The sequence below is a fragment of the Balaenoptera musculus genome, chromosome 4 (assembly GCF_009873245.2).
Source record: "Balaenoptera musculus isolate JJ_BM4_2016_0621 chromosome 4, mBalMus1.pri.v3, whole genome shotgun sequence".
In the NCBI taxonomy this organism is placed as follows: Eukaryota; Metazoa; Chordata; class Mammalia; order Artiodactyla; family Balaenopteridae; genus Balaenoptera; species Balaenoptera musculus.
Window position 1 is genome coordinate 61,229,070 of NC_045788.1, and position 22,428 is coordinate 61,251,497.

The 22,428-nt window shown below is 41.6% G+C and overlaps 1 protein-coding gene across 10 annotated transcripts in view; it reads left to right on the top strand.

Annotated features, from left to right (window-relative positions):
• The first annotated feature begins 4,197 nt into the window (after window positions 1–4,197).
• YEATS2 (YEATS domain containing 2) overlaps window positions 4,198–22,428 on the top strand; it is a 110,707-nt gene continuing 92,476 nt past the window's right edge. For 9 of the 10 annotated variants that reach the window (XR_005019780.1, XM_036851618.1, XM_036851616.1 and 6 more), the window contains exon 1: window positions 4,220–4,395. The gene's annotated coding sequence lies outside the window, so the exon portion shown is untranslated. Of the gene's footprint in view, window positions 4,396–22,428 lie in introns of all 10 variants that reach the window. The other variant, XM_036851613.1, reaches the window with a different exon arrangement.

Here is a 22,428-nt window from a genome sequence, read left to right on the forward strand (position 1 = left end):
GGGCTTTCTCTAGTTGCGGCGAGCGGGAGCTACTCTCCTTTGCGGTGCACGGGCTTCTCATTGCGGTAGCTTCTCTGGTTGTGGAGCATGGGCTGTAGGCATGCGAGCTTCAGTAGTTGTGGCTCACGGGCTCTAGAGCGCAGGCTCAGTAGTTGTGGCACGCGGGCTTAGTTGCTCCGCGGCATGTGGGATCTTCCCCGACCGCGGCTTGAACCCGTGTCCCCTGTACTGGCAGGCGGATTCTTAACCACTGCGCCACCAGGGAAGTCCCTTGATTTTTCATAGAAGGGGAAATCCAGGTTATTATGTGATATTTCTCAACATTTGGAATGTTGTCTTGTATAAAGCAAAGTGTGACATTATGGGCTGTGACTGTGCAACCCCTCTGAACTGTGCTGTCTTTTCTCCAATCTCATCAGCCCTCAGAACTACCTGTTGACAAGGGTATGTTAACAGCGCTACCCACCAGTTCTCTGAGCCCCAGAACTGTGTGCACAGATGCCTGTTTAATGTCTTCAGGTAGATGTCTTAAACTTAAAATGTCCCAAGAATTCTTGATTCACTCACCACTACCCCCAACATAGAAAATCTGTTCTCCCTTCAGTCTCTCTCCTCTCAGTAAATGGCATCACCATCCACCATCTGCCAACTCTAGAAACCAGTCCCCCTCGGTTCTTCTAATCTTCTCCTTCCAGGCCCCCCTCCAGTGCAGGAGGCCTGGCCAAGGAGGGGCGTGAAATCCAATCTCCAGCTGTGGGCCCCATCGCAGGGCACCATCTGCTTGAAGGCTGGGGCTGCTTTTTCTCACTTTTCCTGGTCTTCTCCCAGTTCATTACCAAGTCTCTCGCTATTTTCTCCACAATTCTTGAATCTTTCTGCTTCCCTCCATCTCCGCTGCCCACTGTAAGGTACCCTCATTTTTCACCTGGATGATCGATCAAATTGCTTTCCAACTGTGTGGCTGCTTCTTTGTTCACACACCCCTCCAGTCATTCCCCACCCATTTGCTAGGTCGAATATATTACCTTAAAAGGGCAAATCGAGTACATTACTCCCCTGCTTAAAACCCTTTGATGACTTCCTGTTGTTCTTAAGGTAAAGATAAAAATCTTAACACCACCTACCTGCACGATCTTGTTCTTGCCTGACTCAGCCCCAAACCCAGCCACTCTGCTCTTAAGTTACCCCGAACTTCTCTCACTTTGTCTTAGGCTTTATCGTGACCCGACAGCTCCTACTGCTTTCAGTTTCACTTAATATTTTTTCAGGGAGGCTTTTTCTACCTCCATATTAAATTTGGTACCCCTGTGCTGTGCTCTCTTAGCACCCTGCCCATTTGCTTCATAGAGCTTCTTTCTTTCTTTCTTTTTTTTAATTAATTAATTTATTTATGGCTGTGCTGGGTCTTCGTTTCTGTGCGAGGGCTTTCTCTAGTTGTGGCAAGCGAGGGCCACTCTTCATCGCGGTGCGCGGGCCTCTCACTATCGCGGCCTCTCTTGTTGCGGAGCACAGGCTCCAGATGTGCAGGCTCAGTAATTGTGGCTCATGGGCCTAGTTGCTCAGTAGCTGTGGCTCACGGGCCTAGTTGCTCCGCGGCATGTGGGATCTTCCCAGACCAGGGCTCGAACCCGTGTCCCCTGCATTGGCAGGCAGATTCTCAACCACTGCGCCACCAGGGAAGCCCCCATAGAGCTTATTTCTGTTACTGAAATGTACACACTGTGTGCATATGTATACAAATCCGTAGCTGTTATTTCTCTTTAACTGATGAAAACTTTCTTGTGGGTTTTCATTCCTGTTGGGGAGTGGGCTAAATTTAAGCTTGCCATACTACTCAGCCATAAAATTTCACTCAGCCATGAAATTTTGCCATTTGCAGCAACATGGACGGACTTGGAGGGCATTATGCTAAGTAAGATAAGTCACACAGAGAAAGACAAATACTGTATGATATCATTTATATGTGGAATCTTAAAAATACAACAAACTAGTGAATAAAACAAGAAAGAAGCAGACTCACATATATAGAGAACAAACTAGTGGTTACCAGTGGGGAGAGGGAAGGGGGAGAGGCAATATAGGGGTAGGGGGGGAAAAAGGGTTATTATGGAATTACATGAAATCATGTGTGTGAAACTTTTGAAAATCGTAAAGCACTATAGCATTTAAAGAATCTTTCATTCAATTAAAAAAAAATACTCTGGAAAAACAAACAAAAAGAACTTGCCAGTGAAAGTTATATGGTCTTAAACCATCTCATTCTGGGTAAATATTCAGTGAATGGAAAGTTGTAGTCCTATCAGAACTTATCCCTCCCCACTCTTGACTTCCCAAGATGGCCTGTGGGATCAAAGGGAAGCTTTGAGGGAGTGGCCAGAGGGGTCTCAGATCTGTGTGCAGAGCTGTGAGCCATAGCCTGGGTCCTCACTGGCCTTTGCAGCCATGTGCCTAGTCACACCTGGTCACCAGGGCCCTACTGGCATCAACTGCTGAGGTTGTTGGCTGTCAAGCTCATGATCTGTTGCTTCAGCACCTTGAGAGTCTGACGTCTCACCTTCCCACCCCGACTCCTTCATCCCTGCTCCTCTCACCAGCTGACCTGGGAGCATTTCAGCTCTTGCTGGGGTTTTTAGCTCTGCCCATCCTTGGGGTCTTAGCCACATCATTACCTGCCAATTAATCCACCCTAAGGCCTCTGGTTTAGGATCACCTGGCCCCTGGCACAGTGCCCATCGGCCTGTCCATGGCTCTCACCCATGCTACTCTCTGCTTGTCTGGCAGAAGGCATAAGAGAAGTCTGGGTTTCTGGCACACCATCTGCAAATTGTGGACACCCAGCAGCACTATCTCAGATTCCTCTTTCTCACTAATGCTGCTGTCTGCTCCTAAGCCCTGATCAATGTGAGACTTCTGCCAGAACTGGGCAGCCTTCCAAGCTGGGCCAGGAGAAGTGGGCTTCTAGCCTCCTCCACACTCAGCTGGATATTTCTAAGCCCCTGCCTCAGGGTTAGACCCCCAAAGTAGGAGAATACAGACATGCCCATGCTGACCACTTACCCTACCTCTTTCTCCATGAAATTTATTTTTATCTCCCTGATTCCCATTCTCTTTTTGGGTTTTAGCTTAAAGCTAAGAGAGTCCTTTCCTGGCCTTTCAGATTAGATTGACGGTAAATTTCACAAAGGCAGAAACTGTTTTGTTCATTTCTGATCCTCAGTATCTAACATAGTGCTGGGCACACAGTGCCAGGACATAGAATAGAAACACACAAAAAATTTGTTGAACAAATATTGTTAATCTGCCTTTACCCTTAATAGACATTAAGGTCAGGAGGCCAACAGTGACATTTTATAAATCCCTCTATTCCCTTATCATGCAGGGCTTTGGAGTAAGTTCCTGGCCCTACTATTCATTTATTCAACAAATACTTTTTGAGTGCATACTATGTGCAATGCACTGGGCTTGCAATTGGAGATATACGAGTAAATCCTTTAAAACATTTTTATTAAACACATCCAAAACACTGATAACATATACATAAAGTGAAAAAAAAATTATAAAGTGAACTCCCTCTAAACCTTGGTAATTCCAATGGTAAATCTTTACGTAGTGAGGAAAACAGATTGGAGGGGGACAGAAATAGATACCTGGAGACCACATGGGAGGCTACAGTGGCCTTGGGCAGAGAGATGATGGGGTCTACTGTAGGGTGGTACAGGGAGAAGGAAAGGGAAGGTTGGGCTCAAGAGATATTTAGGTGGAAAACAGTACTTGATAGATTGTTACTCACTAGTTGTATGACCTAAATAACCTTTCCGAGCCTCAGTTTCTGCATCTGTAAAATAGGTTAGTAATAACTATAGTTATTTGTATCCCTAGCACAGAGCACAAAGCTTGGTACAAGATGACACATACAAAAATCATAGCTACTGTTGTCCTTGCTGTAGAAGCTTCATAAATGCCGGCAGAATGAATATTCTGTCTTTGGGCTGGAACTCGCCGTCTTTCTCTAAGGAGGAAAATAATATATGATGGTGCCTTTACCAGAACCGGCGCCCATGCTCCCCAGGTAGCGGGACAGGGCTGGGCAGTGCGGGCCAGCGCGTCCCGGCCCGGGGTGAGAGTCTAGGACAGCCTCAACCCCTCCCCGGCCCCGCCCACAACCTTGCGAACTCCGCCCCCGGAACCGCGTGCGTCGCCACCGCCCTTGCTGGTGACGTCCGGGCCAAACGGGTCGGGCGGGCTCTGCCGAGCAGTGTGCTTCCGCGGGCTCCGGGGTCGCTGGGGCCTCGTGGCGGGGCGGCTTAACGGGGCTTGGCCCGCTGCCTCCCCTTCCCCGTGCCCTCTTGCGGCGCCCGGCGGGGCCTGCGCTTCAGCCAGAGACCCGGAAAAAGGGTGAGTGTTGGCGGGAGCGGGATGGGACCGCCGGGCGCGCGCTCCGTTCTCCCGGGCATTGTCTGGGCGGGGGCGGCGCGGGCACGTGCACACCCTTCCCCCACCCCGCCGGACGCGCCGGCACCCTGGTTGAGGGGGGGGGGAGGGAGGGGGCGGGTGACTGACGAGGGGAGAGGATCCGAAGGAGGAGGCTGGGTCCGGGGTGAGTGTGTGTGCCGGGGGAGTCTCCGCAGCGGGAACCCGGAATTTGGGTGTGTGAGGGGTGTCCTTTTTTAAGGGGCAACGCGCTCTCTGAGGGGATGGGGGTCGCCTGGGCCCCACTGGCGGGAGCTTTTAGCCTGTTAAACCTGGTGGCCTGCGATGGGATTGGAGACGAGATTTGGCCCCAGCACCGGCAAGTTGTGGATTTATCAGCAAGAATCCTGGAATCTTTCTCCAACCTGTCGGCTTCCCTACCGTCTCCTTCCACCGTGAAGGATGAGTAGGACTTAGAAAGGTTGGAGGATACTCTAGAGATGGTGCCCGGGTTAAAGCACCAGAGGTGTGAGACAGTGCGGGGTGGGAGTGAAAGGCTGCTTTGGTGGGTTGCGGCCAGATTGCAGAAGACAATGAGGTTTATCTCATAACCTTTTTTTTTTTCTATTGTGAATGTAATTATGTTGAAAAATAGAAAGTAGAGGGAAAATATCACCAGTAATTCTACAGCCCTGACACCTCATTCTTAGAATTTTGGTATTTGTTTGCTACTGTTTTCTCCTAAGCTTGTAACAGTTGCAGAGTTGTAACCACAATTTTCCATTCCCTTTTCTCCTTAACATGTAAGAATGTAATATTATGTAGTATTCAGCAATATAATTTCCTCTTTCTTAATAAGCAAGTAGTAGGTATTCATCATAGAAAAATTTAAAAATACAAGAAAAATGAGGAAAAGAACCCATAGTTTTACTGTCTACAGATATTATCATGGAGTGTATATTTTTGGTTTGGTATGTTCTTTCAAAGATAGGAGCAGGTGAAGCCGTTCTTAGGAACTGAGTTTTTATGAGAACCCTTTTGAAGGCTGTAAGAAGGAAAGTAGCATAATCTGCTGGGCGGAGGAAGAGGGCAAGAGCGGAAGCTAGAAGATCGGTTAGTTTACAGTACCTTGGACTAGGTCCATGATTGTGGAGATGGAGAAGAGTAGAAAGATTAACAAATATTTTGGAGGTAGAATGAACAAGACTTGGAAATGGATTGGTGAGAGAAAGGGAGAACTCTTTGCTTTCTGATACTTGTTTTGAGCAACTTCGAGTAGATGGCAGCATTCGCTGAGAAGAATGGAAGAGAGAAATTTGAGGTGGGAGAAATCATGAGTTCTGTTTTGGGTGTATTAAATTTGAAATGTATATTAGATATGAAGTTGGTATGTTGAGGAAGCAGTTGGATGTACAGGTTTGGAGCTTCCAGAAGAGAACCTAGAGCTGGAGATAAAAATTTGGGAGTACTCAGTATATAGATGATATTCAAAGTTATAGGACTACCTGAGATCACTTAGGGAAAGAGTGTAGATAGAGAAGTGAAAATTGAGTGAGCCTCAGGCACTGTAACGCTTGGAGATCTTATGGAGGAAGAAGATTGAGCACAGGACAGAAGAAACAGCCAGCGAGGTAGGAGAAGAAGCAGGAGACTGGTGTCATGGGAACCACGAGAGAAGTTTCTGGATGATGGAGGCTTGGTCCGTCAGTGCTTCTGAGATGTTTAATGAGTTGCTCACTTGGATTTGGCAACGCAGAGGTTATTAGTTTGGTCATTGGTATTATTATCCAGAGTTGTAGAAGTAGTAGGAGGTAGAAACAGATGGGAGTAATTGAATGGGAGTGGGGAAGTGAAGACAATGAGTGTGAATTAGAAACAAGTGCCCCTTGTTAAAGACACCTTATTTTCATCTCCCCCCAAACTAAATTTAATAGATGAAAAATTGTGTCTTGTTTAATGTTTCATTCCTTGATTACTAGTATGTTTGAACATTTTTTCACATTTATTGGCCATTTGTGAATTTCTGTTCCTGTCCTTTGTGCGTCTTTTTATTTGTGTTTGTCTTTTCCTGATTGACTTTCTAATTGTCAAGAATTATCTAGATACTAAAAATATGTAGCCTGATACAGGGCTTACAGAATTTTCCCCCTTATGTGTGTCACCATTCCCCACCCCCTGGGAATAAATGAGTTTATTACCTGTGCTCCATCAGGAAGGACATGGTTAATAATGGAAAAAGCATACTTAACCATTTAACTCCTATGTATACTTTTTTTCAGGTGTAGTAAGATACACATAACGTAAAATTTACCACTGTAACCATTTTTAAGTGTACAGTTCAGTGGTATTAAATACATTTATATCATTGTGCAGCCATCACCACGATCCGTCTCCACAACTCTTTTCATCTTGTAAAACAGAAACTCTAAACTTCTCATTTTCCCTTATGCACAGCTATTGGCAATCACCATTCTGCTTTCTGTCTCTGTGATTTTGACTAGTTTGAGTACCTCATATAAGTGGATTCAGGCAGCAGTTGTCTTTTTGTGACTGGCTTATTTTACTTAGCATAATGTACTGAAGGTTCATCCATGTTGTAGCATATGTCTCAATTTCCTTCCTTTTTTTTTTTTTTTTTTTTTTTTTAGTTAATTTATCTATTTAATTTTGGCTGTGTTGGGTCTTCGTTTCTGTGCGAGAGCTTTCTCTAGTTGCGGCAAGCGGGGGCCACTCTTCATCGCGGTGCGCGGGCCTCTCATTGTCGCAGCCTCTCTTGTTGCGGAGCACAAGCTCCAGACGCGCAGGCTCAGTAGTTGTGGCTCACGGGCCTAGTTGCTCCGCGGTATGTGGGATCTTCCCAGACCAGGGCTTGAACCCGTGTCCCCTGCATTAGCAGGCAGATTCTCAACCACTGCGCCACCAGGGAAGCCCATCAATTTCCTTCCTTTTTAAAGGCTGGATAATGTTCCAGTGTATGTATATATCACATTTTATTTTTTCATTCATCTGTTGATGAACAATTGAGTTGCTTCCATCTTTTTTTTTTTTTTTTTTTTTTTTGCTTCCATCTTTTGGCTCTTGTGAATAATGCTCCTAGGAATGTGGGTGCAGACATACCGGTTTGAGTCCCTGCTTTCAGTTCTTTGGGGGTATTTACACAGAAGTGGAATTTCTGGATCATACAGTAATTCTATTTTTAATTTTTTGAGGAAGCGCCACACTGTTTTCCATAGTGGCTGCACCATTTTATATTCCCACCACCAATGCACGAGGGTTCCAGTTTCTTCACGTGCTTGCTAACACTTTTCTGCTTTTTGTTTTTTGTTTTTTTCTAAAGTAGCCATGCTAATGGCTGTGAGGTGATATCTCATTGTGTTTTTGATGTGCACTTCCCTAATATTAGTGATGTTGAATATCTTTTCATGTGCTTATTGACCATTTGTATATCTTTGGAGAAATGTCAATTCAAATCCTTTGCCCATTTTGAATCGAGTTCTAAGTTTTGTGTTTAGGTCTTTGATCTATTTTGAGTTAATTTTTGTACCTGGCATTAGTTAAGGGTCCAAATTCGTTTTTTTGCACATAGATACCCAGTTTTCCTAGCACTATTTGTTGAAAAGACTGTTTTTTCGCCATTAAGTGGTCTTGGCACCCTTGTCAAAGATCATTTGAGCATATATGCAAGAGTTTATTTTTGGGCTATTTTATTCCATTGGTCTATATATCTGTATTTATGCCAGTACCATGCTGTTTTGATCACTGTAGCTTCTAGTAAGTTTTGAAACCATGAAGTGTGAGTCCTCCAGTTTTGTTCTTTTTCAAGATTGTTTTGGTTATTCAGAGTCCCTTGAGATTCCATATGAATTTTGGGATGGGTTTTTCTATTCTGCAAAAAATGTCATTGAGGGCTTCCCTGGTGGCGCAGTGGTTGAGAGTCTGCCTGCTAATGCAGGGGACACGGGTTCGAGCCCTGGTCTGGGAGGATCCCACATGCCGCGGAGCGGCTGGGCCCGTGAGCCACAACTACTGAGCCTGCGCGTCTGGAGCCTGTGCTCCGCAACAGGAGAGGCCGTGATGGTGAGAGGCCCGTGCACCGCGATGAAGAGTGGCCCCCGCTTGCCACAACTAGAGAAGGCCCTCGCACAGAAACGGAGACCCAACACAGCCAAAAATAAAAAAATAAAAAATTCTTTCACTTTAAAAAAAAAAAAAAAAAAAATGTCACTGAGATTTCAGTAGGTATTGCATTGACTTTGTAGATGGCTTCAGGTAGTATTGACTTTTTAACAGTATTAGGTCTTCCAGTCCATGAAAATGGGATGTGTTACCATTTATTTGTCTTTAATTGCTTTCAGCAATATTTTATAGTTTTCATTGTATGTATCTTTTACCTTCTTGGTTAGTTCCTAAGTATTTTATTCTTTTTGACTCTATTATAAATGGAAATATTTTTGTAATTTCCTTTTCAGATTATTCATTGTGTATAGAAATGTAACTGATTTTTATGTGATGACTTGGTATCCTGCTACTTTGCTGAATTAATTTATTCTACCAGTTTTTTGGTGGAATCTTTAGGGTTTTCTACATATCCCCCCATATTAAAATTCCTTTATTCAATGGATACACTGTAATTTGCTATGGACTATTTCCAGTTTTTTATTATGAAGTTTTTTATTATATTCTAAATATATAGAAAGTGGAGAACTAATATTTAAGTTGTAGATCTGTTAAGTACAGCCCATGTATGATGTATATCACCAGTCTTGAGAGTATTTCCTTAGGATAGATTCCAAGAAATACTTGATCCTCCTCTTTTCTCATTCACTCATAGAGAATAGAATTCTTCATTGCCATCTTCTTAAATCGGCCCCCACCTCCTTGCTTTTAACTAAACCTGCCCCCCTTTCAGTCTGTTTTCTACACTGCCACTGAATGGAGGGTGAGGGTCAGCATTGGTGCACTTTTCCCTCATAGAAAACAAGACTTATGAAGCAGATTGTTTCTATAGCATCTGTTCTGTGGGAGTTAGAAAAAAATTTTTTGAATGCTGGGGTGCACTTTATGGATGAATTGGAATTTATTTTGATTCTTGAAGGATGAATAGCATTTCAGTAAGCAGAGAGAAGTTAGGGATGAAATGTGAACCCGTTGGAAGGTAATTAGGAGAAGTTCAGGCATGTGAACTTTGATGACTGTAGGCAGGGAGAGGTAGAAGAACTAGTTCTCCTAACCAAGAATTGTTTATTCTGTTTATCTGAAGAGTGAGCTTGGAGTAAGTGTGGGGAGAGACCTGTTATGTGGTGGTAATGAAGGCTGGCGGTGACCAGAATGCCAAGGGGCAGGAGCTTCAGCTTTATTCGTAATGTTTTTATTTACAGAGTTGTGGATATGTTGGTGATTGTTATTTATTTTGTTTTTTTAAACTAATTTAGTTTATTTGAATGTATACTTATTCATTGAGACATAATTCACATAAGATAGAATTCACCATTTTTAAGTGTATAATTCAGTGTTTTTTTTAGTATATTCACAAGGTTGTACAACCATTACTACCATCTAATTCCATAACATTTTCATGATTCCAGAAAGAAACCCCATACATATTTGCAGTCAGTCCCAGTTCCCTCCTCCCCTCATCCCCTGGCAGCCACTTTCTGTGTCTATGGATTCACCTGTTTCTGGACATTTCATAGAAATATAATCATGTAACGTGGCCTTTTGTGTCTGGCTTCTTTCACTTAATTAGCGTAATATATTCAAAGTTGATCTGTGTTGTAGCATGTGTTGGTACTTTATTCTTTTTTATTGCTTAATAATATGTTGTATGATTATATCACATTTTGTTTATCCAATCATCAATTGACATTTGAGTTGCTTCCATTTTTTTCACTATTGTGAATAATGTTGTTATGAACATTCACATACATACAAGTTTTTATGTGGACATATGTTTTTAGTTCTTTTGAAAGTATACCTAGGTGTGGAATTGCTAGGTCACATAGTAATTCTGTGTTTAACTTTTTGAGGAACGGCCAAACTGTTTTCCACAGCAGTTGCACCATTTTACATTTCCACCAACAATGTATGAGGGCTCCCATTGTGTATTCTTTTTTAATTTTTAAATTTATTTTATTTATTTATTTTTGGCTGCATTGGGTCTTCATTGCTGCATGCGGGCTTTCTCTAGTTGGGACGAGCGGGGGCTACTCTTCATTGTGGTACCTGGGCTTCTCATCGTGGTGGCTTCTCTTGTTGCGGAGCAAGGGCTCTAGGCCTACAGGCTCGGTAGTTGTGGCTCGCGGTCTCGAGCACAGGCTCAGTAGTTGTGGCGCACTGGCTTAGTTGCTCCGCGGCATGTGGGAGCTTCCCGGACGAGGGCTCAAACCCGTGTGCCCTGCATTGACAGGCGGATTCTTAACCACTACGCCACCAGGGAAGCCCACCATTGTGTATTCTTTATACATGTTTTGACAGTCTGTATTTAATAGCTGTGTGTGTATGTTTAAATTGCTTCATTGAGGCACAATTGGCATACCACAATCTGCACATATATTAAGTGTATAATTTGATAAGTTTTGACATATTTATGCATCTGTGAAAACATCACCACAATCAAGATAGTAAACATATGCATCATCCCCCCAATTTTTCTAATGCCCCTTTGTGATCCTTCTCTCTCCCTTCCCCATCATTGCCCCATACCACAACAACCACTGATCAGGTTTCTGTCACTATAGACTAGTTTGCGTTTTGTATAAATGTTACCATTGTAGTATATACTTTTTTCTTAAGCTAGCTTCTTTCACTCAGCATCATTTTGAAATTAATTCATGTTGCTGCATGTATTGGTTAATTCTTTTTTATTTTATTTTTTTAAGTTTATTTATTTATTTATTTATGGCTTCCTTGGGTCTTTGTTGCTGTGCACGGGCTTTCTCTAATTGCGTTGAGCGGGGGCTACTCTTTGCTGCGGGGCGTGGGCTTCTTATTGCGGTGGCTTCTCCTGTTGTGGCGCACGGGCTTCAGTAGTTGTGGCACATGGGCTCAGTAGTTGTGGCACGCAGGCTTCAGTAGTTGTGGCTCGCAGGCTCTAGAGCGCAGGCTCAGTAGTTGTGGCTCACGGGCTTTGTTACACTGCGGCATGTGGGATCTTCCCGCACCAGGGCTTGAACCCATCTCCCCTGCATTGGCAGGCAGATTCTTAACCACTGTGCCACCAGGGAAGTCCCTGGTTAATTCTTTTTTATTGAAGAGTATGTTCTATTGTATGGATATATCGCAATTTGTTTATCCATTCACCTACTAATGGACATTTGGGTTGGTTTTAGTTTTTGACTATTACAAATAACATTGCTGTGAACATTTGTGTTTTTGTATGGACATAGGCTTTTATTTCTCTTGGGTAATACCTAGGAGTGGAATGGCTGGGTCATATGGTAGGGAATTTTTAATTTTTTTTAAGAAACTGCCATGCTGTTTTCCAAAGTGGTTGTACCATTTTGCATTCCCACCACCAATGCATGAAAGTTCCAGTTGTTCCACATTCTCTGTAGTTGTGTCTTTTAAGCATATAGAGAAGTAAGAAGAAAACAAAAAGAGACATAAACTCTTTTGGCATTTTCCTCCCCCAAATAATGCATGTACATGGTTAGAAAATTCAAACATTGTAGTCAGGAATAAAATGAAAAGCAAAACCACTACCCAGAGGCAACTGTTGTTAAATCATTTTTTATCCTTTCTTCCAGAAAAACCTACACAGGCATCTACCAGCATATTTTTAGGTTTCTCTGCTCTTTCCCCTAGTTTACACAGAAAGAATCAAAGTATACACACCATCTGCACCTTGGCTTTTTTTCACTTTACAATTTATTTTAGAGGTATTTCCATATCAACACATTCTTTTTAATGGCTACATTGCAGAACATTTTTGCTATATGAAAACATGAATATGTTCCAGTGCAATTGATATAATAGGGAACTATTTTGAGTATAACATGAATTTCACATTTGCTCATGCGTGATTTCATCTGCAAGAAATGCTAGATGAATGCAGAAAACTGCACCTGTTGAATTGAGCCATGGCAAAAATACACAAGCCACACGCAGGCACACACCTCAGACATCCTCCAGCAACCTCAGTTTGCTGTGTTATGAGCCACACCCATCCACATCTGGTGCTACACTTTTCTGTTGATTTCAGATTAGCCTCCTTACCACTTCAGGGTAACTCAGCAAGCTGTAACTTTTCAATGCCCACTTCCACAAGCAAACTTGAGGTCTTTTTCAAGGCAAACTGCCAAGTTTATTGTAGCACTTAGGTATTTCTTAACCATTTAATGTGTAAAACTGTGCTGCCATTTTTACAATATTAGATGCCTTTTTTTATTTGATTCCCTTTTTTTCTTAATGTCACTGATAAAATTTTTGAGTGTTGGGCTCAAACCCATTTTTCCCATAAGCCTTGTGGTTTCTGTTATGCAATTTTATACAGCATGGTGATTTTTAGGAATGCATATGTCACATTATAGTGGAACTGATTTATTCCATAGTATGAATGTACATAATTTCTTTTAATTTGTTTGTTTTAAAATTATGAAATACATCATATGTATATTAAAGAGCATATATAATAAGGAGGTACGTTTTAAAGAATAATAATAAAGTAGCAAATACCTACTTAGCTATCACCCAGCTTAAGAAATAGATCAGTGGGACTTCCCTGGTGGCACAGTGGTTAACAATCCACCTGCCAATGCAGGGGACATGGGTTCGAGCCGTGGTCCGGGAAGATCCCACATGCTGCAGAGCAACTAAGCCCATGCATCGCAACGAAGAGTAGCCCCCGCTCTCCACAGCTAGAGAAAGCCCGCGCCCATCAACGAAGACGCAACACAGCCATAAATAAATAAATAATTAATTAATTAAAAAATACATAGGAGATCACTAATACTTTTGAACCTCCTTGTGTTCCTCTCGCTGATCATTTTATACCTTTTTTGAATATCTGAAATATTTGATTAAAAAATTAAATTTGAAAGTGTTAACAGTCCGTGCCTCTGGTCTTCCTAATGTTGATTAGGAACTGGTCTTCCTAAGGTTGATTCCCCAGGTGACTGCCTTGCCCTCCTGCAAGTGTACACACAGCATGCACATGCATACTTGGGGAAGGATAATCTGTAAATAGATTTCTGTTTAAGGTTAATGTATAGTGGGTTTGTCATTGTTATTATTTATAATGCCTTTATTGAGCTCTAATTCGCATACTATAAAATTCACTCCTTTAAGCTCATGCAGCTCAATATCAAAAAAACACACAACCCAATCCAAAAATGGGCAGAAGACCTAAACAGACATTTCTCCAAAGAAGATATACAGATTGCCAACAAACACATGAAAGGATGCTCAACATCACTAATCATTAGAGAAATGCAAATCCAAACTACAATGAGGTATCACCTCACACCAGTCAGAATGGCCATCATCAAAAAATCTACAAACACTAAATGCTGGAGAGGGTGTGGAGAAAAGGGAACCCTCTTGCACTGTTGGTGGGAATGTAAATTGATACAGCCAATATGGAGAACAGATGGAGGTTCCTTAAAAAACTGAAAATACAACTACCATATGACCCAGCAATCCCACTACTGGGCATATACCCTGAGAAAACCATAATTCAAAAAGAGACATGTACCACAATGTTCACTGCAGCTCTATTTACAATAGTCAGGACATGGAAGCAACCTAAGTGTCCATCGACAGATGAATGGATAAAGAAGATGTGGCACATATATACAATGGAATATTACTCAGCCATAAAAAGAAATGAAACTGAGTTATTTGTAGTGAGGTGGATGGACCTAGACTCTGTCATACAGAGTGAAGTAAGTCAAAAAGAGAAAAACAAATACCGTATGCTAACACATATATATAGAATCTACAAAAAAAAACAAGGTTCTGCAGAACCTAGGGGCAGGACAGGTATAAAGACAGAGATGTAGAGAGTGGACTTGAGGACACGGGGAGGGGGAAGGGTAAGCTGGCACGAAGTGAGAGAGTGGCATGGACATATATACACTACCAAATGTAAAATAGCTAGTGAGAAGCAGCTGCATAGCACATGGAGATCAGCTCAGTGCTTTGTGACCCACCTAGACGGGTGGGATAGGGAGGGTGGAAGGGAGACGCAAGAGGGAGGAGATATGGGGATATATGTATATGTATAGCTGATTCACTTTGTTATACAGCAGAAACTAACACACCATTGTAAAGCAATTATACTCCAATAAAGATGTTAAAAAATAAAGAGAGTAAACAATGTAAAAAAACAATTCACTCCTTTAAAGTGTAACACTCGGGGGATTTTTTTGTAGTATATTTACAAAGTTGTGCAACCATCACTGAATCTAATTCCAGAAAAATTTCATCAATAGGTAGATTTTTGTAAATAGGTAGATTTTCTAGATTAGGCAGTGTTGCTAAAGAAAAACCAATTTTCTGAAAAATATCTTATGTTTTAAGGTACTTGTTTTCTTTCTAGAATCTCAGCTCTTGATAGAATGGCATGAGACTTATCCCCATAGGATTGACTGTCAGTTTGAAAGCTCCAGTGAAAAAAATCCCTGTTTAGTGAAGTGTGCAAAATTAGGCTTAATTTATATATTCTCAGTGACTGTGGCCAAGAGTTTGACACAATCTTGATCTGGTCCAGTTCCTTTCTTTCCTTTTCAGCCCTTGTTTGTAGACAAGTCTTTTTTTTTTCCTCTTTTTGCTTCTCTTGGAAAGGAAACTTTTATGGCTTCACAACTGAAACAACAAGATTGTCATATGCATCAGAATTATCACTTTAGATAATTCCAGTGATTTTTGTCTGAAAGTGGCTCCAAGGAAGTTACTGGAATGTTACATGGCCTACCTTCTGTCAACTTAAGAAGAATTTACCGTAAATACATCAAAACCTGTAAACTTCCCAGATAGCTCAGTCTGTCTACAAAGAGTATGTTTAAGAGGTCGGGTAAAGGAAGGGTAAACCTACCTAAAGCCAGATCTCCAGCTGTTGCACTAATGGATAGAAGCAGGGCGTTCATAATTTAGAATAGCTGTTTGATCCTAAACTCTTTTTCTTGTTACTTTGTAAGACTGGAGACAGAATACTGTTCTGAATGGATCCTGGGACAGACCTTATATAACAACTTATGTAGTCTTAAGCAGTTTTATTTATAATAGGAAAGTAGGTGTTTGTGGCCTGGAAATATGTAATACTTAAATAATGAAACAGTTTTTTTGAGCTCAGCTGTCTAACTGTCCCATTTTGCTCACCTCTTTACATGTCACACTGGGGATGGCCACATCAACCTAGTGGATCACATCAGTTTGATGCAAATGACCAACCTCTATCAGCTTCCCACCATTCTGGTCCAGTGTAAAATTGTGGCTATTTTTATTTAAAAGACCTATTTTTTCCCATACCAGTTGAGTTGAAGAAACAGTGATTGTGTTGGCCGACACAGGGCTCAAACCTGTGTCCCCTGGATTGGCAGGCGGATTCTTAGCCACTGCGCCACCAGGGAAGTCCCAGCATACAGTATTTGTTTTTCTCTTTCTGACTGACTTCACTCTGTATGACAGACTCTAGCTCCATGCACCTCACTACAAATAACTCAATTTCATCTCTTTTTATGGCTGAGTAATATTCCATTGTATATATGTGCCACATCTTCTTTATCCATTCATCTGTCGATGGACACTTAGGTTGCTTCCATGTCCTGGCTATTGTAAATAGTGCTGCAGTGAACATTGTACATGTCTCTTTTTGAATTATGGTTTTCTCAGGGTATATGCCCAGTAGTGGGATTGCTGGGTCATATGGTAGTTCTATTTTTAGTTTTTTAAGGAACCTCCATACTGTTCTCCATAATGGCTGTATCAATTTACATTCCCACCAACAGTGCAAGAGGGTTCTCTTTTCTCCACACCCTCGCCAGCATTTATTGTTTGTAAATTTTTTGATGATGGCCATTTTCTGACCAGTGAGAGGTGACACCTCATTGTAGTTTCAATTTGCATTTCTCTAATGATTAGTGATATTGAGCATCTTTTCATGTGTTTGTTGGCAATCTGTGTATCTTCTTTGGAGAAATGTCTGTTTAGGTCTTCTGCCCATTTTTGGGTTGGGTTGTTTGTTTTTCTGGTATTGAGCTGCATGAGCTGCTTGTAAATTTTGGAGATTAATCCTTTGTCAGTTGCTTAGTGGGGAAATATTGTCTCCCATTCTGAGGGTTGTCTTTTCGTCTTGTTTATGGTTTCCTTTGCTGTGCAAAAGCTTTTAAGTTTCATTAGGTCTCATTTGTTTGTTTTTATTTCCATTTCTCTAGGAGGTAGGTCAAAAAGGATGTTTCTGTGATTTATGTCATAGAGCGTTCTGCCTATGTTTTCCTCTAAGAGTTTTATAGTGTCTGGCCTTACATTTAAGTCTTTAATCCATTTTGAGTTTATTTTTGTGTACGATGTTAGGGAGTGTTCTAATTTCATTCTTTTACGTGTAGCTGTCCAGTTTTCCCAGCACCACTTATTGAAGAGGCTGTCTTTTCTCCATTGTGTATTCTTGCCTCCTTTATGAAAGATAAGGTGACCATATGTGCGTGGGTTTATCTTTGGGCTTTCTATCCTGTTCCATTGATCTATATTTCTGTTTTTGTGCCAGTACCATATTGTCTTGATTACTGTAGCTTTGTAGTATAGTCTGAAGTCAGGGAGCCTGATTCCTCCAGCTCCGTTTTTCTTTCTCAAGATTGTTTTGGCTATTCGGGGTCTTTTGTGTTTTCATACAAACTGTGCAGTTTTTTGTTCTAGTTCTCTGAAAAATGCCATTGGTAGTTTGTTAGGGGTTACATTGAATCTGTAGATTACTTTGGGTAGTATAGTCATTTTCACAATGTTGATTCTTTCAATCCAAGAACGTAGTATCTCTCTCCATCAGTTTGTATCATCTTTAATTTTTTTCATCAGTGTCCTATAGTTTTCCGCATACAGGTCTTTTGTCTCCTAAGGTAGGTTTATTCCTAGATATTTTATTCTTTTTGCTGCAATGGTAAATGGGAGTGTTTCCTTAATTTCTCTTTCAGATTTTTCATCATTAGTGTACAGGAATGCAAGAGATTTCTGTGCATTAATTTTGTATCCTGCTACTCTACCAAATTCATTGATTAGCTCTAGTAGTTTTCTGGTAGCATCTTTAGGATTCTCTATGTATAGTATCATGTCATCTGCAAACGGTGACAGTTTTACTTCTTTTCCTATTTGGATTCTTCTTATTTCTTTTTCTTCTCTGATTGCTGTGGCTAAAACTTCCAAAACTATGTTGAATAATAGTGGTGAGAGTGGGCAACCTTGTCTTGTTCCTGATCTTAGAAGAAATGGTTTCAGTTTTTCACCATTGAGAATGATGTTAGCTGTGGGTTTGTCATATATGGCCTTTATTATGTTCAGGTAGGTTCCCTCTATGCCTACTTTCTGGAGAGATTTTATCATAAATGGGTATTGAATTTTGTCAAAAGCTTTTTCTGCATCTATTGAGATGATCATATGGTTTTTCTTCTTCAATTTGTTAATATGGTGTATCACATTGACTGATTTGCGTATACTGAAGAATCCTTGCATTCCTGGGATAAATCCCACTTCATCGTGGTGTATGATACTTTTAATGTGCTGTTGGATTTTGTTTGCTAGTATTTTGTTGAGGATTTTTGCATCTATATTCATCAGAGATATTGGCCTGTAGTTTTTTTGTGACATCTTTGTCTGGTTTTGGTATCAGGGTGATGGTGGCCTCATAGAATGAGTTTGGGAGTGTTCCTCCCTCTGCTGTATTTTGGAAGAGTTTGAGAAGGACAGGTGTTAGCCCTTCTCTGAATGTTTGATAGAATTCGCCTGTGAAGCCATCTGGTCCTGGGCTTTTGTTTGTTGGAAGATTTTTAATCACAGTTTCAATTTCAGTGCTTGTGATTGGTCTGTTTATATTTTCTATTTTTTCCTGGTTCAGTCTCAGAAGGTTGTGCTTTTCTAAGAATTTGACCATTTCTTCCAGGTTGTCCATTTTATTGGCATAGAGTTGCTTGTAGTAATCTCTCATGATCCTTTGTATTTCTGCAGTGTCAGTTTACTTCTTTTTCATTTTTAATTCTGTTGATTTGCATCTTCTCCCTTTTTTTCTTGATGAGTCTGGCTAATGGTTTATCAATTTTGTTTATCTTCTCAAAGAACCAACTTTTAGTTTTATTGATCTTTGCTGTTGTTTCTTTCATTTCTTTTTCATTTATTTCTGATCTGATCTTTATGATTTCTTTCCTTCTGCTAACTTTGGGGTTTTTTTTGTTCTTCTTTCTCTAATTGCTTTAGGTGTAAGGTTAGGTTGTTTATTTGAGATGTTTCTTGTTTCTTGAGGTAGGGTTGTATTGCTATAAATTTCCCTCTTAGAACTGCTTTTGCTGCATCGCATAGGTTTTGGGTCGTCGTGTTTTCATTGTCATTTGTTTCTAGGTATTTTTTGATTTCCTCTTTGATTTCTTCAGTGATCTCTTGGTTATTTAGTAGCGTATTATTTAGCCTCCATGTGTTTGTATTTTTTACTGTTTTTTTCCTGTAATTGATATCTAGTCTCACAGCGATTTGGTCGGAAAAGATACTTGATACGATTTCAGTTTTCTTAAATTTACCAGGGCTTGATTTGTGACCCAAGATATGGTCTGTCCTGGAAAATGTTCCGTGAGCACTTGAGAAGAAAGTGTATTCTGTTGTTTGTGGATGGAATGTCCTATAAATATCAATTAAGTCCATCTTCTTTAATGTGTCATTTAAAGCTTGTGTTTCCTTATTTATTTTCATTTTGGATGATCTGTCCATTGGTGAAAGTGGGGTGTTAAAGTCCCCTACTATGATTGTGTTACTGTCGATTTCCCCTTTTATGACTGTTAGCATTTGCCTTAGATATTGAGGTACTCCTATGTTGGGTGCATAAATATTTACAATTGTTATATTTTCTTCGTGGATTGATCCCTTGATCATTATGTAGTGTCCTTCTTTGTCTCTTATAATAGTCTTTATTTTAAAGTCTATTTTGTCTGATATGAGAATTGCTACTCCAGATTTCTTTTGATTTCTATTTGCATGGAATATCTTTTTCCATCCCCTCACTTTCAATCTGTGTGTGTCCCTAGCTAGGTCTGAAGTGGGTCTCTTGTAGACAGCATGTGTATGGGTCTTGTTTTTGTATCCATTCAGCCAGTCTGTGTCTTTTGGTTGGAACGTTTAATCCATTTACATTTAAGGAAATTATTGATATGTGTGGTCCTATTACCGTTTTCTAATTGTTTTTGGTTTGTTTTTGTAAGTCTTTTCCTTCTCATGTGTGTCCTGCCTAGAGAAGTTCCTTTAGCATTTGTTGTAAAGCTGGTTTGGTGGTGCTGAATTCTCTTAACTTTTGGTTATCTGTAAAGGTTTTAATTTCTCCATCAGGTCTGAATGAGATCCTCGCTGGGTAGGGTAATCTTGGTTGTAGGTTTTTCCCATTCAGCACTTTAAATATGTCCTGCCACTCCCTTCTCACTTGCAGAGTTTCTGCTGAAAAATCAGCTGTGAACCTTATGGGGATTCCCGTGTATGTTATTTGTTGCTTTTCCCTTACTGCTTTTAATATTTTTTCTTTGTATTTAATTTTTGATAGTTTGATTAATATGTGTCTCGGTGTGTTTCTCTTTGGGTTTATCCTGTATGGTACTCTCTGTGTTTCCTGGACTTGATTGACTATTTCCTTTCCTATGTTAGGGAAGTTTTCAACTGTAATCTCTTCAAATATTTTCTCAGACCCTTTCTTTTTCTCTTCTTCTTCTGGGACCCCTATAATTTGAATGTTGTTGCGTTTAATGTTGTCCCAGAGGTCTCTGAGACTGTCCTCACTTCTTTTCATTCTTTTTTCTTTATTCTCCTCCCTGGCAGTTATTTCCACCATTTTATCTTCCAGCTCACTTATCTGTTCTTTTGCCCCAGTTATTCTGATATTGATTCTTTCTAGAGTATTTTTAATTTCGGTAATCATGTTGCTCATCACTGTTTGCTCTTTAGTTCTTCTAGATCCTTGTTGAATGTTTCTTGTATTTTCTCCGTTCTGTCTCCGAGATTTTGGATCATCTTTACTATCATTACTTTGAATTCTTTTTCAGGTAGGTCGCCTATTTCGTCTTCATGTATTTGGTCTTGTAGGTTCTTACCTTGCTTCTTCGTCTGTAATGTATTTTTTTGTCGTTTCATGTTTTTTTTTGTTTTTTTGATGGGTGGTGCTGTATTCCTGTCTTACTGGTTGTTTGGCCTGAGATGTGCAGCACTGGAGTTTGCAGGCAGTTGGGTAGAGCCTGGTCTTGGTGCTGAGGTGAGGACCTCTGGGAGGGCTCACTCCGATTGATATTTTCTGGGGTCTGAGGTTCTCTGTTAGTACAGCGGTTTGGACTTGGAACTCCCACCACAGGAGCTCAGGCCCGACCTCCAGACTGAGAACCAAGATCCCACAAGCTTCGTGGCATGGTTAAAAAAAAAAGGGAAGAGAGAAAGAAGAAAAGGAGCAGTGCAATATCAAAGAATAATAAACAAAATAAAATTAGAAAGATAAAAAATGTATTAATAGAAATAAAACTATAATTGAGACAACTGCAACAAGGTAAAAGAAAACCGCAACAGAAAAAAAGAAAAAAAAAGGAGGAGAAAAGTCAAAAGGAGGGATCACTAACAAAATATAAAGAATAAAATAAAATTAGAAAAGTAAAAGATTTATTAGGAAAAATAAAAAATATAAAAGAGTCAAGAACAATGAATCAACAAGGTAAAACAGAAGCCCAATCTAAAAGAGGAAAAAAGAAAAGAAAACAGAAAAAAAAAAAGAAAAAAGCCTTGGCTTTGGGTGTGGAGTTTAGGTGGGGGTGGAACTTAGACAGGGGCAGGGTTTAGGGTAAGGCGGGACCTAGGCCGGTGCAGGCGGTGACATTTGAGCATGGGGCGGGGCCTAGGCGGAACACTGTTCAAGCCTGGGTCTGGTTCTCTGCTCAGGACCTGCGCAGAAGGGGAGAGGCAGCACGTGGAAAGGAGGGCCTCTGGAATGTGGAGTTCCCTGAAGTTTGGAGATAGGGCGCTGGGTGAGGGTGTGTGGGTGGGGTATAGGCCCTGCGCATTGGAGGGACCCTGAGTGTAGAGGTGGGGCCCTGGGTGGGGGTGTGGGGTGGGGCTTGGGTTCTGCTAGGCAGGAGGGAGGCTCTGAGGACAGAGGATTAGGCCCAGGAGCCCAGCAGGCTTCCTGGTGCATAAGTGGACAGGGAAAGCGCTGGCCCCGTTCCCTTCCGTTCCTCCATGCCCCTCCCCCACCATCTCCCCCAGGGTCTGCCCCATCCTGCTGGCCCCCTAACCGTGGGTGGGTCCCACTGGGTGTAGGAACTCCTCCCCTACCCCAGCCGCCCCTCAGGGGTGCTGGTCCTGGAGGTCCGGCCTTAATTTTGCTCCCCTTTCCCTCCCTCCCACTCCCTCAGGACCCGCACGGCTGGAGGGGGCCTAGGTGGGCAGAGGATCAGGCCCGGGATCTCAACAGGTTCCTGGGGGTCCAAGTGGACAGGGGAAACCTGGCCACGCTTCCTTTTGATCCTCTGCCCTCCCAGTGCTTCCCCAATTTCCCCCTTCTGGCGTGGGATCCCTTCCCCTCCCCTAGCCGCCACTCTGGGGTGCCAGTCCCCTCCTGCCTCCACTTCTCCCCCTTCACTCCCCCCATGCCGCATGTCCTACCCAGTTAGTGGGGGTTCCTCCTGTCCCCTTCGGTGTCTGTGGTCCCCCACTGGTGCCTGGTAGGTGCCCTAGTTGTGAGGAAACGGGCGTTCCGCGTCCTCCTAGTATGCCATCTTGACTCCACCTCTCCTGATCTCTTTTTTTAAATTTATTTTATTGAAGTTTAGTTGATTTGCAAGTTGTGTTAATTTTTGCTGTACAGCA